Below are 15,445 nucleotides of genomic sequence, written 5' to 3'. Positions count from 1 at the left end.
TAAAACAACTTTATTTGCAGCATCCTCAGAAGATTAGACAGCCAGTTAATGAATATTCTGCATTATTATCATGGTCTGTGGGAACAACTGTCACAATGAATCCATATTTGGAGTAAAGACTCCTGGTTTTTGTTTGTTAAATGTAGATTTCTTTTATTTTGAAGTTGAAGGCTCTTCTTCTCGTTTCCTCACTGACTCTTTTCTGTGAGAAGAAACTTTTCAGAAACGTTTGTTTTTTGTCGAATTTGGATGGATTTTAAACACCTGATCGAGCGACTTGACATGCGTCAAGAATGAGTCGGATGTGGTGGAGAGAATCCAGTAGTTTTCCAAAATAAAACTTCCCTCAGAATCAGATTTTAAATAAAACTGAAAAAATATAAGTTGTGTTTTTAAATTTTACCAGCTGTCCCACAGACCTGTATCAGTAGTGGTCCATGGCCTGAGGATTGGGGACCTCTTCAGTACAGTACCAATATCTGTCTTGTCCAAATTGACTTGCATTTCTTGTTCGATGTGTTCTTACATCACATGTGTGGATTTCTGCACAGTCAGGGAGATCTTTCCTGTTCTGGAAACTTCTTTTTTCTTAACTTGAAGGCCACCTTCTCACCCTGCAGTGTTTGCTCAAATCAATAGGAATGCAAAGTGGTTAAAGTTCACTTGTGGATTTGAACCCCCTCACCCATCTGATCATTCTTGAGCCCAGTATCTTGGCATACATAGCTTTGAGCTGATTCAGTCCAAGTTTTTTTTTCTTTTCGTATTTAGCTGAGAATGAATGTCAGGGAGCAGCTTTTGCCCATGGGAGAGGTGTCCTTGTTTGCAGCCACACATTGCATTACAGTGCAGCGTTTTCACACTGTTTAATAACAGCCGCAAAGTTGCTTACTTTTCGCCGCTGGTAATTACTTCTGAAAGTGTAGACTTTTGTGTGGCCTTCATGACAAGTGGCCATTATTCATGCAATAAAAGGGGAATTTCTGCATGGATTGACACAGTGTTCATCCTTTGTGGGGGGAAAAAAGGAAACTATAAAGGTGGATTTTGAGCTGCTTATGATCCAAGCGCAACAGCTTAAAAATGCACTTAAGCTTCCATGTGAGAGCCAGTAATATAGTCTCAGTGTGTTAATGGACAGGCTACATTCGCCTCCGTCATGAGAAAAGTCTACTGTGTGTGAAATGGTTGCCTGTGTTTCAAGAGGAATTTCATCAATCTGCTCAAGCTGGGAAATCTTGTATCAAAGGAGATTTCCAAACCGTTTCATGCATTGATCTCTGCGCTTCAGCCTGCAGCATACTAATGGGTTAATTTGCAGTGGTTGATACACTGACACGACACTCTTTAATATTGCATGTGCTGTCCTGACAGCCTCATGAAGTGTAGAAATCAAACATTGCATCACCCCACTTTCTGCTTCGCTGTCCATACATGAAAGCTCAGTTGTGCAAGCCTGACATGCTTGATGCTCCTCATGTTTTCTCAAATTCCTTTGTGGGTCATTTGATAGCAAATCAAGTTCACGCTTCGTTTCTTTCTTTTTTCTTTTTCTGTGTACACTGTCGTCTCACAGTCGATTCTTTTGATGTGCGTTCATGATGTTTTATTTCAGACAAGTGGAGTCGTGTTCCCTCTGACTAATTACACATCATTTCTGCGTGGCCGCTGTGTCAGGGTCGCCGTTGTCCCTCCAACAAATGCATAAAGAGGTTGGCAGAGTTCACTTGGAGCAGGCAGGTCAAGTCAAACATGAGTGTAATTGTTTCCAGATGTGGCACAGGTCAGTGGTGTGAGGTGTCTGTGTGTGTGTGCTTCAGTGTTAAAACGAATGCACCAGAAAGTACCCACTTCCTGTATAAATCTCGTCTCCGCTGCCTCTCATTCCTCTGTGTCCTGGATTATATCATAACAAGCACCACACCTACTCTGACACTCCGCAAGTGCTGTGTTTAAAGTTTCCCATAGATGTGTGTTTATGGTAAAAAATGGAGGATCTTAATAGTCCTAATTTAAAATCACTGCTCTTGTGTATGAATAGTATTCATTCTTTGTCCATTTTTCAAAGCATGCAATCAAATATGAGCTATTTGATTTCTGATGACACTGCCGTGTGCACTTCAATCAAATATAACAATACCTTATTTAAAGGGGGGTTGAAAAAAAGTAACAAATACATGTCAGAGTATGAATCCAGCTGTGTTATTTACTGCAGAATTTGCTCAAAACCAACCATAATGTTAGAAAACTGTACGAAATTGATCAGAAACAAAACCATTGATTTACTGGCATGTAGTATTGTGTTCTCATGTCTGTGCTCCACCTGTGTGTACATGCATGATGCAATCAGAAAGAAATAATCACGTGCCTGATTCAACTAATCCAGGTCAGTTTGGTAAAGGTGAAGCGCGGGGAAGTCGACGTCACTGCAAGCAGACAAACATACAGTGCACAGCGGCGGTACTAAAGCCTAGTCTGAAAGTACTTCGGATCTCTCAAAAACGAATCAGAACATTTTTAATAAATCTGCCACAGTCTGCAAGACGGGCAAAGCTAGCACGGGAAGTACAACAATCCTAACCCTCTATAAACATAGCAGGACGTTGAAACAGAAACAACAGTATTGGTAAGCACGGCACAAATGAAAGTGCCTACTGTCTTAAAAAATGTCATCTCATCTGCATTTCAGTGAAAAATGAAATTCTCCTTGAACTATATGTTAAGTCCAATCATAAGAAGTCTGAAGCTCCTCCATCCACCGAGGAAGAGTTGTTTTCACAACAGACAATTGGAGCTTTTCTTTTCTTTCAATCCTTTTCATATGTGTGTGCAGCAAACAACTTTTCAAATCTTGAAAGCCCTGAAAGCAGTGCATGAAGAATTGTAAGTGGCACACGCGTTTTTTTTCTTCAACCACAAAAACAAAATAGTTCAAAAGGCAAAAAAAAAAGTTTGAAGCTGTAACGTAATGGGGATTTTCTTTTTTCTGCTTAAAAATAAAGCATCAGTGAAATTAAAAAAACTAACTTCTTTCTGTCGTCAAGATGTTGGCACCAAATTCATAGATTTAGGTTCCAAATCTAAATATTGCACTGTATTGTGCCCCCAAAACCACATATCCAGTCACATGTTCAATTGCATGAGATGTATAGGTTTACAAATTTTACATTACCTCATCCTTTGCTGTTTTGCATCACCTGCAGAGATTTTGTTCTCAAAAGTTGAGTTGCCATCACACATACGCACAAAATTTTATCGAAATTATAGAAATGTTGAAAAATACAATTTCACAATTACAGTTTTTCCATTTCTTTGGTCACGTGACTCAATTAATTCGAAAAAAGTGTTTCCATTGTAGTTTTGCAAAATGTCAATTTCGATACGCCTCAAAAACCACCTCCTCCAAATTCTAAAAAAGTTTTTTTCAATTCACGCAAATATCGTTTTTCCATTAGGTGAATTTGTAATGGCAGATCCAACTCGCGCAGGTCCATAGTCAATGGAAACGCAACAAATGAAGCTTAGAATGAGAGTCCAGCTACATTCATGTTGGCCTCAGGAATGTGCGATCAAGTGGCCACTTCCAACAAAAAGTCTATTTAAACGGTTGTTTTGGGCTCCCGCATTCAAAACTTTCACGTTCATGTGTAGCTACACAGATTTCTACCACTGACTGTTGTCAAGCTCTACGTACAAAACGCGCGGACATTAAACTCGCATTTAAAGTTAAACCAGGTTGAGGTTTGACCAATCAGGGTCTCAGAAAGGGTAACGACTTATAAGTAGCATACCTTTAAAGTCACAGAAGTGTCTGAATATTGATCGTGGAGCAGACATTTTTAATTGCAATTTTTGCCTGGACGGAGTTATGACACCTAATCTTTGATATATCGGAGAAGGATTTGCAAGATTTGCACCGCGTTCTTGAACGTGCATTTTTCACATGCCTTGATTGTCCGCAGCTTAACAGGGACTTAAATGAATATTTCAATAACCCTTGTCTTGAAAACTAGGAATCAGTGCTACAGTTTTAAACAAATGCAAATGATGCACAAGGTTGTTTTTTTTTTACAAACAGGTTAACAAAGGACTAAAACGTACTCTGCCTGTTATTCTGAACCCAGATTCTAGTTCACAGGAACTATCCTTGGGTTTATCTCTTTCACCTAATCGCCCATTTTCATGCAAATGACTGACCCTCACCGTAATGTACATCCCATAAGCGAAAACACTTTATAGCATGTACATGATGATAATAATCAAATCTTTAATGACCGAGTTGTCTGTTCCATCTTTTCTTTAGAAAAGTGTGAATGAAAAGGACTCATCAGTGATTCCTGCCTCTGCTTCTCCTCATGTTTATTTATTTTTTTGTTTCGATGAAGGTTGTGTCGGGGTGTAAGGTGGCGGTGGATATAACCACGCCACATTAACCTCCGCACGCGCTCGCGCTTGTGTTCATTGCTTTCCATACACGTTTCCCTCAGCAGCGGCAGCCAGAGCTCACTCTTCCATTTCCTCTCCTTTTGTGGCAAAGGGGGACCGAGGGCCCTCTAATACCCCAGGCCCCAGGTGTTTAAACAGCAAGCCCATGGCCCTTATCTGTGCATATCGGAGAAAGACAGATAACCCTTGGCAATCCTTCTTAGTAAACCAAGAAGCGTGGATCACTGTCCACTCCAGTTTTTTGTTTTAGTTTGTTTTTTTTTGCAGGCGATAGATGTGCATGCATGAGAACTCGTGTATGTGTAATGGGCAAGCTGAGGTCGGGTCAACTTTTTTCCTAACACGCTGACTTTTGGGTTTTGCCCACAATCAACCATTAACTTCCAAGTTTTACGCTTTAACAGCAGAAATGATTGGGTTCATGATCTCGGTGTAGAAATATAGGATGAAAAGGTGTAATGATTCATTTGAACAAAGATTTGATTCATATCATGATTTTTGGTTTTGAACTATCCAATTTGATCTGAATCACTGACCTACAGCAAAATCGATCCAGGACATCTTTAGCCAAAAATTCAACCAGTGTGACTCAGAAAGAAATATTTGGGTACTGAACAGTACAGGTGAAGTTTTCCAGATTCCTTGTGTTTCTTGCAAGATAAAGTGTAAGTTAAATATGTGCACAAACAAGTAAACAAGAATTAATGTCAAATCTATTCACATTTTGGGTTCCTAAAGTTCAGTCTACTGTTGGTTTTTCACATCAAAATAATCCAAATGGAATATTATTAAAACAATCTAGCTCACTGTATGTTCACATGACTTCACGACTTGCTATATTCAAAGCATTGTTACACATTGGACTGGATTGATCATTTTTTGCTTTCATCACGTGTTGTCTGCTGTGATTTGCTTAATTGTTTTTATGTTATAGTAAAAAAGACCTACCCTGCCTCAATTCAAATGCAATGCTCCAACATCAATGTAATCAATTCATTTGATTTTGATATGATTTTATAATGGTAAAGGTTGATTAACAATGTGCCTCATACAGATCTATCCAGTTGTATTGGAGGAGTAGAAATCCATTCATCAATTAAGCCGATTAATTGTTACACCCCTATTAAAAAGGGATCGTAGTTAGCGGTTTTTGTTTTTACTATCATCATTGCCACTTGAAAGAAGGAAATTTAGGACTTTTGTCATGTTTGCTCTTTGACTTTTATTCATTGTTCATAGTGTTTTCTTTTTATCCTCTTGATTTAATGGCTTCAACGCTTCACTGCCCACTTTAAGATACTATTATCATTTTTGTCTAACAACATCCTGGACATTCATGCCAGGAGGGCTATATTGTATAACTTATCATGACTAGTTCATAAAAAATTAGATAGTGTCTCCACTTTTTTGAGAAAGCAATCTCAAAAATGAGATTTCTTTTCCCCTAAAGCAAAACAAAAATGTCTTGATCACATTAAGCATTGTTGTATATTTTGATTTTCCAAATTCACTCTGATTGCCCTTGTGAATATCTAAGTACAGATATGTGTTGAGACACCAACAGAGATGCACTGGTGAGGTTTATAATAGAAGACCCCCTTGTGTGTACAAAATAATTGTGAGGTGTGAATGATTTGTAGCAGGTTAAATGACATTAGGTTTATTGTCTCACTCTTGTTCACCGAATGGAACATCCCAAAATAAAGCATCGTGAGGCAAAGCAACCGACTGGTCATAACCTGCAAAACTGCAAACATTTTTTCTGCTTTCTGAGAGCCGTCTTGCAACAAAGCATCCATTACATGAGAGTGGATTACCCCCTATTTGAGATCACTCTGTGAGCTAAGTCTCCCCAGCTTGCACTCAGAGGTACAGTACATGTTGGTGTAATAATCCAGTGGCACAAAAAGCCCCACTCAACGAAAACACCTCTCCAAGAAAAGCCACAGACAACAGCAGAGGGTTTATTCAAGTCCGGGCTGCCACATGGCCTGTCTTTTTATCCACAGACAGGTGCTTTTTCTGCCCTTATTGGAGGTGCGGTGTTTGTTTATGCCCCTGAGGAACTGCCGCTTTGACCGAGCACGCGGTGATGGCCACAGTGGAGGCAGCTGCTGGCTGAGGCCCAATTATAGACCGGCTTTAAAAGGCTCTGGTTGAACCGTAAAGATTTACACCGCCATCGCTCTGATCTCAGATCTGGGCTCTGTCCTCACTGTCGGGGTAGGGAGATGTATCGATTAAAGACTTAACACAGGGGGGCTACATCATGTGGAATGGACACATGCACATGCACTTCTCAGTGCAGAAGGAGCATGCTACTGTTTTGATGTTCGGCAATAGCATCAGGTCGCAAAAGTGAACTCTGTCAGGTCTAAATCTGTAAATGGGAAATGTTGAGGGAAAAGTACAGAAATCAAGAGTTTCTGTTTGGGTTCTAAGATCCTAAAGGTAGTTATGACAACTGAAAGATGCTATCTAATCTTTGAGGTTATTAGATCCCCTGCCTGCTTTTAGATAAGAGTGGTAAGGGGGGCTTACTTACTAACAACAAGCAGGCAAACTGGCTTGATGTGACCAGCTGGCCCTGTGTGGCTAATGGCAGACATGGCCTTTCTGGCTCAAACAAACCCATGGGGCTCTTTTTGTTGTTGTTGTTGGAGCATCATGCTTTCCAAGGTTGGTTGATGGTGGCACTTTTTTCTGGAGGTTGGATTTTAAGGGGCTCAAGGGCGGGATACTAATTACAGGCTGTTATCAGGTGACATGCAAATGTCTTATCAGGCTCAACTTCCTGATGCCGATCTTTGAGTCACAGAAGCTGCTGGCAGAAGATGAGGCGTAGCTTCGGTTTATCTGGAGCCTCGCAGAAGATGAGTTCAAGCACGGAGGAAACTTTCCTACTGTACTAAAGTCCATTAACCCTCCACTTGAAAAGTCAATAGAATTAGAAAGATATGGCCCTAAATTTCAGTGGGTTTTAGTTCTGGTTCAGAGAGCCCTGACTGTGTTCTCCTGGATGTGAGGCACTCCTGGTTCTAATCCCATCGATATCCCATTAGCATCTCCTTTATGGGTCCCTGCCACATGAAAGAAGATGTGTCGGTTCCTTCTCTCTGATTCTATCGCTCTGGCAGACTGTGGGGAGGACAGCCACAAAGACTAAATGTGTTGCAGCCAAAGGGCCAACCCAAGTGTGCTTACAAATGTCCTGTCGATGAGTGTGAATGTGTGTTTGTGGATAAAGCCCCCAGTGCCACCTCAGAGGCCCGAGTCTCCCTGGGAAGTATCAAAACTGGAGCCCTTCGTGGCGTCCAGTTTGAGAGCGTCTAATTAGCCTCTTTGTTGCCACTTGAATGGTTCGCCAAAGATTGGCAAGGGGCCCCAATGGAGTGATATCAGCAGGCTAAGAAGCTGCCCATAAAAATCACGCCCACTATTATCTCCAGCGTCATCTGTCACAAAGGAGATCTCAGGTAGGAATATGAGGACCCAAAAGCAAAATTTAAGCTTTTTATTCTCTTCTTCAGAGGTGGAGAAGTCATGTTATGCTTTGTGAGTAAAAATTAGATTGACCCTTTTCTCCTATCAGGGCATTTTTCCATAAAAATAAAGTGAAAAAAAAAACATCCCAATTAAATTTAAACAAATTAATTTTAATTAAAATGTTTTGAAACAATCCTTTTCTCCACATATCAAAGGGACAATTATACACTGAATAAGTTCAGCCTGACTTTCCAAACTTGTACTATCAATTGCCTTCTTATGCTGGGAAGGCGGAGCCTATAGCAGCTGTCATTAGATGGCATCTACCCTGGACAGGTGGCCTGTACATCACAGGGTACAATGAAGTGCCTTGTTGGCAAATGTAGTGCAAGCCTTGTTTTTAAGTTACTATTCACGCAAAAAGTAGATTTGTGTTTGTGAATATTTGCATATATATACTGTGTGTGTATATATATACACACACAGTATATATATGCAAATATATATATGCAAATATATATATGCAAATGTGGTGTGTATATATATACACACACACCACACGAACGTTGTTTGGATAAATGTAAAATCACATTTATTTAAAAGAAAAATCTGAAATTTAAAATTGAGGAAATTTTCCTTTTTTATCTGGAAATCTTGTTTCATTTACATTTATTTGTGTAAAAACCAAAGGTTTGAGAAATTATCTTAAAGATCTTAACAGATCGTGATAATAGTTTTTTTTTCCTCAAAATAAAAGAAAATATTTTAAGAAATGTTGAGTTGTAAAGAAAAGTATTTTAACAAGTTATTTATAATTCTTATAGTTCTTCTCCAAAAATTCCAGATTTGAAATTATGGATTATTTGGGTGTTGTTGTTTTTTTTTTATTTGTAGAAAATGATTACAATTTCAGTGAAGGTTATGTTTGACACAAAATAATAAATTATAAACCCAACATTTTTAAGGTTTGATCAAACCTTTTATAAGCTTCAGTCAAAAAGGGGGGCAAGATTTGAAGAGGAAAAGTTATTTCCCAAGATGAATGTGGTTGTGTTATCTCCAAGCAGCCTGTGACTGTCTGACTGTTTTATAATGCCCTCAGATCTATACTTGTGGCAGCTGACGCGTCGCTCAGCGAGCGCCGCGGCAGGAGTGCAATGAATGTCACTACGACTTGCTGCTTTAGCGCTGACCGACACGTTTTAAGCCCCGCTGTAATCCAGGAGGGATCAGTTGGGTAAATCATGGCATAAAGCTTAAAACCATAATTGATTTATGTATTTGCTGACCGGAGACGCTCAAAGAGATTACCAGACGGAGAGAGCTGATGATGGATAGGCCTGCTCCCCCCATCACCACCTCCACCACCACCAGCTTGCTCTCAAAGGCTGCTGGCAAGGTGGGGGATGAATTAAACCGAAGGGAGATTTGTCTGCTTGAATGTCTGAAAACAGACCGAGTCTGAGAATGAATACATTCATCATTATAGATCCGAAACACTGCATTGCAAAGGGCGACTTCACCTGCTTGAAAATGTTGATCCATTTTATCCAAAAGTTCACACTGGAAAGAAATATTCTAAAAATTCCCAAAACTTACATGAAATACTAAATGAAAGAAATGCAACAATTATTTAAACAATGTTTCATTTGTTATCTATAATAGTATATATACAGAACATTTTGGAAGTTTTTTTCCATTTAAACATTTTGGAATATAAACAGTTCCCTAAATGATTTCCAAGTAAAAAGGATTTTTTTTAATGTAATATGATATTATAAACAAATATTCACATTTTTTGTTGATGTGTTTGATTGTAAACAGTTTTTGATTTTCACTCATGCACATCAAGAATGGTTTTCCTTATCCAGCCTGTCAGAAGTCTTTTTTTTTTTTTTTTTTTTTTTACCCTTTCTAGATTGTTTTGTGTCTGTCGGTTTGTCGGCCATGAAAGGTAAGATTGTAATAGGAGGAGGTGGTGGAGCTGGGGGGGCTATTCCATTTCCTGGACTGATCGCTGAAGCGGACGGCTTTGACATGTCATGACTCAAACAGCATCATTTCTGCCATTCCTGTCTCGCCGCTGACCATACAAATGATGCTGCAGGCTCCCGCCATATGCCATTAAGCATGCCGTGAAGCAGGATGCAGTTTTTATCCTCTTCCCATGCAGCCGTGCCCAGACACCCTCTGCAGCTCTTAGCTCTCCTCCCCTCACCTTGAAGGAAAGAAAAAGCGATCACAGCAGCAGTTTGCTCTCGTGTGGCTTTGTCCAAACCCATCTTTTCCTCTCTTCCTGCTCTGCCCTGTGTTTTATTGCCTCCTGGAAGTGTTGGTCTTAGGCGAGTGCAGCTCAAGCTTCCCTAACAGGTGTTTGGGTGCTTATCACCCACGTCTCTGCCCTTATCTCTGGCCCTCAGCTTCCTGCATCCTCTCTCTTGCATGCCTCAGAGTGGGGATATATTTCACTTAGCCTCTGACCCGAAACCTCCGTCTCTATCTCCTCATGGTCTTCCTTTGCGCTCTTTCTCCTGCTGACATGCAAAGCATGTGCACACCCAGAGAGAGGTGTATTGGTAGACGAGAAGAGGACATTTCACCATTGGCACCAAACTGTCTAATTTTCTATTTTTCATTTTTTCATCCAATAATATAAAAAAAAATCCAGTTTAAGTTTTTTGTGCAACAATTGGGGTTTGCAGTAAAAAGGCCCCAGTGGCAATTTTTGATGTTCCTCCCCGAGAGTTTGATCCAACATTTTGTCAAAGTGATTGGTCTCAGGCTGTGGCCCCACCTCCACATTCCCTCCGTCCTTCCCTTTTTCCAAGTTTCACAGCAGGACAAAGGCTAAAGTGTCTTTGGGATTGGGTTGTAGTGGTTTAGAGGGGGTTGTCCCCTCCAAAGACCTGACAGGGGCCTTTTTTTTTTCTCTTTTCCTTAATCCCCATCCCGAGAGGGCACAGAAGAGACGGAGCCTATGGTCTAACACCCATGAGAGAGCCTATTGTGAGCAGTGGGCTCTGTTACAGTAGGATGGATGTAGGGGTCTCAGGCCCAGATAAACTCTGGGGTCAGCCAGGACCCTGATATTTACAGTAGGCCCTTTCATTGGCCGAGTGAAACAGGAGCCCCCCTGGCCGAGGGGGAGGTGGTAGGACTTTAGCGGACGACCACTGTTTGTGCTCAGCCAGGCCTCCGCTATAGGTCAAAGAGCACGGGGGTGGGGCCGCAGGGGTTACAGACCTGACTTTTGTCTGGATGATGGGGGAGTTGCTGCTTCATGGAGGAGGAAAAAAGAGGGAACGTACGGTGGGGAAGACGCACACACACACACACGCACGCACAGGCCTTTAATGGGTCATAGAGAACGGCAGAAATTCCTAACATTTTTCAAAGACAGAAAATAAATCTATTGTTACTTTTGCTTTTACATCTGTTTGTTTTCAGGAATTTAAAAGCTGAACATTTTCAACGTGATTCAATTAAAAAAAAATCCGTTCAGTTTCTTATCCGTACAGTCATTGTTTGTCTGCACTGTAGGGGAAAAACAGTTTAATACAAGCAGAAACGTCTTTATTTTTGAATAATTTTATTTAACGTTTCAAAGATACGTAGGATACACAAATAGATTTTGTAATTTTTTTTAATTTAAAAGAAATTTTAAGTTTTAATACGGCACTTTAAAATTATAAATATAATTTTTGTTATTTTTTTATGGTGAGTTTTTTCAAGATGCAGAGCAGTCTGAACACACACACACACACACACACATATATATATTTGTTATTGCTGGTTATGGTTGGGCGTTGCCCTGAGAAGTGAAACATTTGCATCATCCTAAATGTCTGAAGGCCTTTTTCTTTTGTCCTGACATACATGAGCAAAGCACAAAAGTAACCTGCTGTGGAAGCAAAAAAAAAAAAAAAGGTATCGGTAGCCTGCGTAACCTGACGCTCCAGATGCACTTAGGTCATTTTCATTGTCACATGACATTCAATGCTTTGTGATAATCCTGAGTTTGTGACGGATCCAAATGGTCAAAGTGAGTCTCTTACGTGGAAATATTTGCTGCCAAGGACATTATTAACCTTAATCTCACAGGATCTATTACCAACCCAATTCAGTTTTTCATTAAGACGAGCAAGGAGAAGGGCCAGCATAATGCAAGAACTCACACCATCTGGCCGAAGACTCCAACATAATCGTTCTGTAGTCTTTGTGTCAACCTTGCACATTATGAGGGGAAAGCCACGCAGAGATGTGCAATACGGACGGCGGTCTCCCAGGCGTTCATTTACCAGAGCAGATTTAGTCATTTTTACTTGACAAGACAAGAAGGGTGAGAGGTCAGCAAGAGAGGACTTTACAGATGAAGCATGGTGTGGTGGGTGGGGGGGGGGGGGGTATATAGGAGTTTTATTTGACCCCCACCTCTCACCCATATTGTCTGGAAGGTACACAAAGAGTTCTGTCCAACTCTAGTGGTCAGCGTTTCGGCTAAACACTCTGCCGCAGAGTTTTTTTTAAGTAACACTACAATCGCCATCAACGACCAATCATAGGACAAGGGTGACTCCTAATTTAAACCGTTTTTTAGGAAAAAACAGGAAAGAGGAGAAAATCTACTGCATTTTAGTCTTTTAAATCATTACTTAAACTGCTTAAAATTTGCTGCAGTCTCTGTAAAAAAAATCTTGTATTTAAAGAAGAAAATACTGTTATTTAATAGTATCTGAAATATTCTACACTTTTTATCATCCTTGTTACAAATAATTAAATGAAAGTCACAAAAGTTTATGTTGCTGCTGATTTTAAATGAAGACGGTTTTACCTATCACTATTTTGCAGAAACATAACCTAAAGTTTATTTTTTATATGCCACTTCTTTTGTTATTGAGGATACTCCTTTAACAAAATCGGATGTTTATTCAAGTGTGTGTACATAAATATATATACTGTATATGTAAAATATTTCCATTTATGGGACATTAGTAAAAGACTCTCTCGAAACGTCAATCAAAAAATAAAGAGAGATTTCTTTTCCAAAGCAGTCAATAATAAAAAAAAGGTAGAGATGGTAAACTGCTATGAATGTATTCACTCCTCTGTTACAGTAACCCTGGGTATTCGCATGAAAAGGTTAACCTTTTACTATAAAAAAAAAAGTGTTTAAAGAATTTAAGCTTGTTGAGCTCGGAGAACGGACAGAAGCGCGATGTGAAACGGCTTACGGGCGGTTGCATTTTCTTTGCATGTGTCTTGCTTTCTGTCCTCTAAATGCCCTTGACATGTTGGGTAGATCAAAAGCAGGGTGCGTACTACACAGTATAGCGTGGCCTCACACAGGAAAGGATGTGGATCAGAGTTGTGATAATATTATTTCATTCGTGCTTCAGGTGTAGTTAGAAAATACATTTTCAAAAATGCTTAAAACTACATTTTTAATTTAGTGAAAAATGATTGGAAATATGTATTTTTGGAATTGTATGTATATATTTATTTATTTTTTCCATAAACTCCCATAGTGGATTATTCTGCTTAAACTCCAGAAATGATGTTTAAAAATTAAAACATGTTTGAGAATTTAAATTTAAATAAAATTGACCTGGAGATAAAATGTCAGAGATTTCTGTCATAAAGTCATAGATGGGAAAATGTTTGGGGGCGGGGAAATGGCATGTATATAAGAGCTTGAAACAGTAAGACTACCATGAAAGTTTAAAATTAAAATCGTAAGAAACATAATACATTTTTGCTTCTTTTTTTTAAATAAAACACATTTTTCATGAGGGGTTTTAGTAGCCGGTTCATTAGTGTATGTTTTTTCTTGAGAATGTTTATACGGGCAAGTATAGTGGGGTTTATTGACAAACGTAATTTGCACCGGCCTTTCTTTCCATATACTGGGACTGACATTTTCTTTGTTGCCAATGGAGAAACTGTAACGGTCGGCCAGCTCATTGTGATGGCTTGCAGAATGGCGGCCGGGCCTGTACAAGCTCCAAGAGGTCAGTGGACATGGTGCAGCTTTCACATGGCCCTGAGGTCCTGACCCCCACCTTTGTTGGTCATATTTAACCACCCCCTCTTCCCAGCAAGGACCCAAACCCTTTGAGCCAAGCCCTCAACCCCCTGCAGAGCGCGCCCCTTCACCACATTAATAGTGGCACTGGAACTAATTGCCCAACCTTAGATGTGCTTGAGATCCAGATTGCCTCAGCTGCCAACGCGCCACAAACCCCCCAATTCTCCACCCCAAACACAAGAAAACCCTCAAAAGATGAAAATTACTGGTTTCCTTTTGCTTCGTTTAAACACTGCTCTTATTCTTGAAAGGTTCCGTTTCTTTGTTTTACTGTAAAATCTGAACAAGCGTCTCCTGAAAACATCGCGACTGCTTTTTGTGGCGGGCACTCGATTTTCGCCCAGCCCTTCAACAACGGCCCGATCTCACGTCGCCTTAATTCGTGCAGCAAGACTGACAAGAGCTCACTACGTACCTCACGCCCGACCAAATGTCTTCACACGCATCCGCCGCCATTTTGTTGCCAACTCCGTTAAGTTCGGTGAAACGGGCAAGCCTCCCTCTGAATCAGTAAACATATCAGTTATCCCACCTAACGTTCTGAAATCTTTTTTTTATCCTTTTCCAGCCGTACGCTTTGAACTGCGATCTGTATTAGTGGTGTAAAATGGTGTCTAGCGCCAGACTGTTGCTGTTCACACTGTTATGTCTGCTGTCTCTTTTGCTGCAGTGAGCATCACCCGAGATCAAAGAGACGCTGAAAGAGAGGGAAGCTGTCTGAGAGGCGTTTTATGATTTTATTGGTGCAGAGGAAGCATTGTTAGGAAGGTGTTGGTCTGCTGTCTGCGCGTGATGTCCCGTAATGTCACTACACACACTCTGGCAGCCTCCTTCCTCCTTGCGATTGTATGAATTTCACATTTCTGCAGTGCTTCTCTAGTGTTATGGAAATGTGTCTTTCTTCCCAAACTATCGTCAGCTTGTCTAATTCCATTGAATACGCCGGAAGGGAACATGAGACCTTTTTTTCCAGGTAAACTTCAGATCAGAGCTGGTTTTTCATAGTGTCAGCTCAGATTAACTGCACTCCTCAAACTTTTTGTCGTAATGGTAATGGCTGTTTGCAGACATGTTGTAGTGTAAGAGCTGGGGGGAGGAGGGGGGGTTCAGCCTTGTACTGCATCAATTTGTATTCAAGAGAATTTTTTTTCCCCACCAAATACAATTATTTGCTGTTCTAATATGATTTTTAAATAGCATTCAATGTTTTTGAATTGTCAAAACATAAAAAATATATATGTTATGGCTCTTCATTTTGTCCTAAATTAGTTGAAAATGTCCTAATACTTTAAATAATGCAAAATCAACTTTTATTTAGATTTTAAGTGTATTATAATGTTAATTCGGCATGAAAAACAGCCTCAAAGTGCTTTGCCCCAATCATGCATTTCTGATCATTCCTTTAAAACCCTGGTCTCTGAGAGCCGG

The 15,445-nt window shown here is 40.1% G+C and overlaps 1 protein-coding gene across 3 annotated transcripts in view; it reads left to right on the top strand.

The window, feature by feature from the left end:
- zbtb16 (zinc finger and BTB domain containing 16) overlaps window positions 1-15,445 on the top strand; it is a 164,585-nt gene that overhangs the window by 6,010 nt on the left and 143,130 nt on the right. The window lies entirely within an intron of this gene.

This window comes from Oryzias latipes, chromosome 14 (assembly GCF_002234675.1).
Source record: "Oryzias latipes chromosome 14, ASM223467v1".
Taxonomy (NCBI): Eukaryota; Metazoa; Chordata; class Actinopteri; order Beloniformes; family Adrianichthyidae; genus Oryzias; species Oryzias latipes.
Note: the sequence above shows the minus strand (reverse complement) of the source record. Positions and strands in the feature narration are given on the sequence as shown.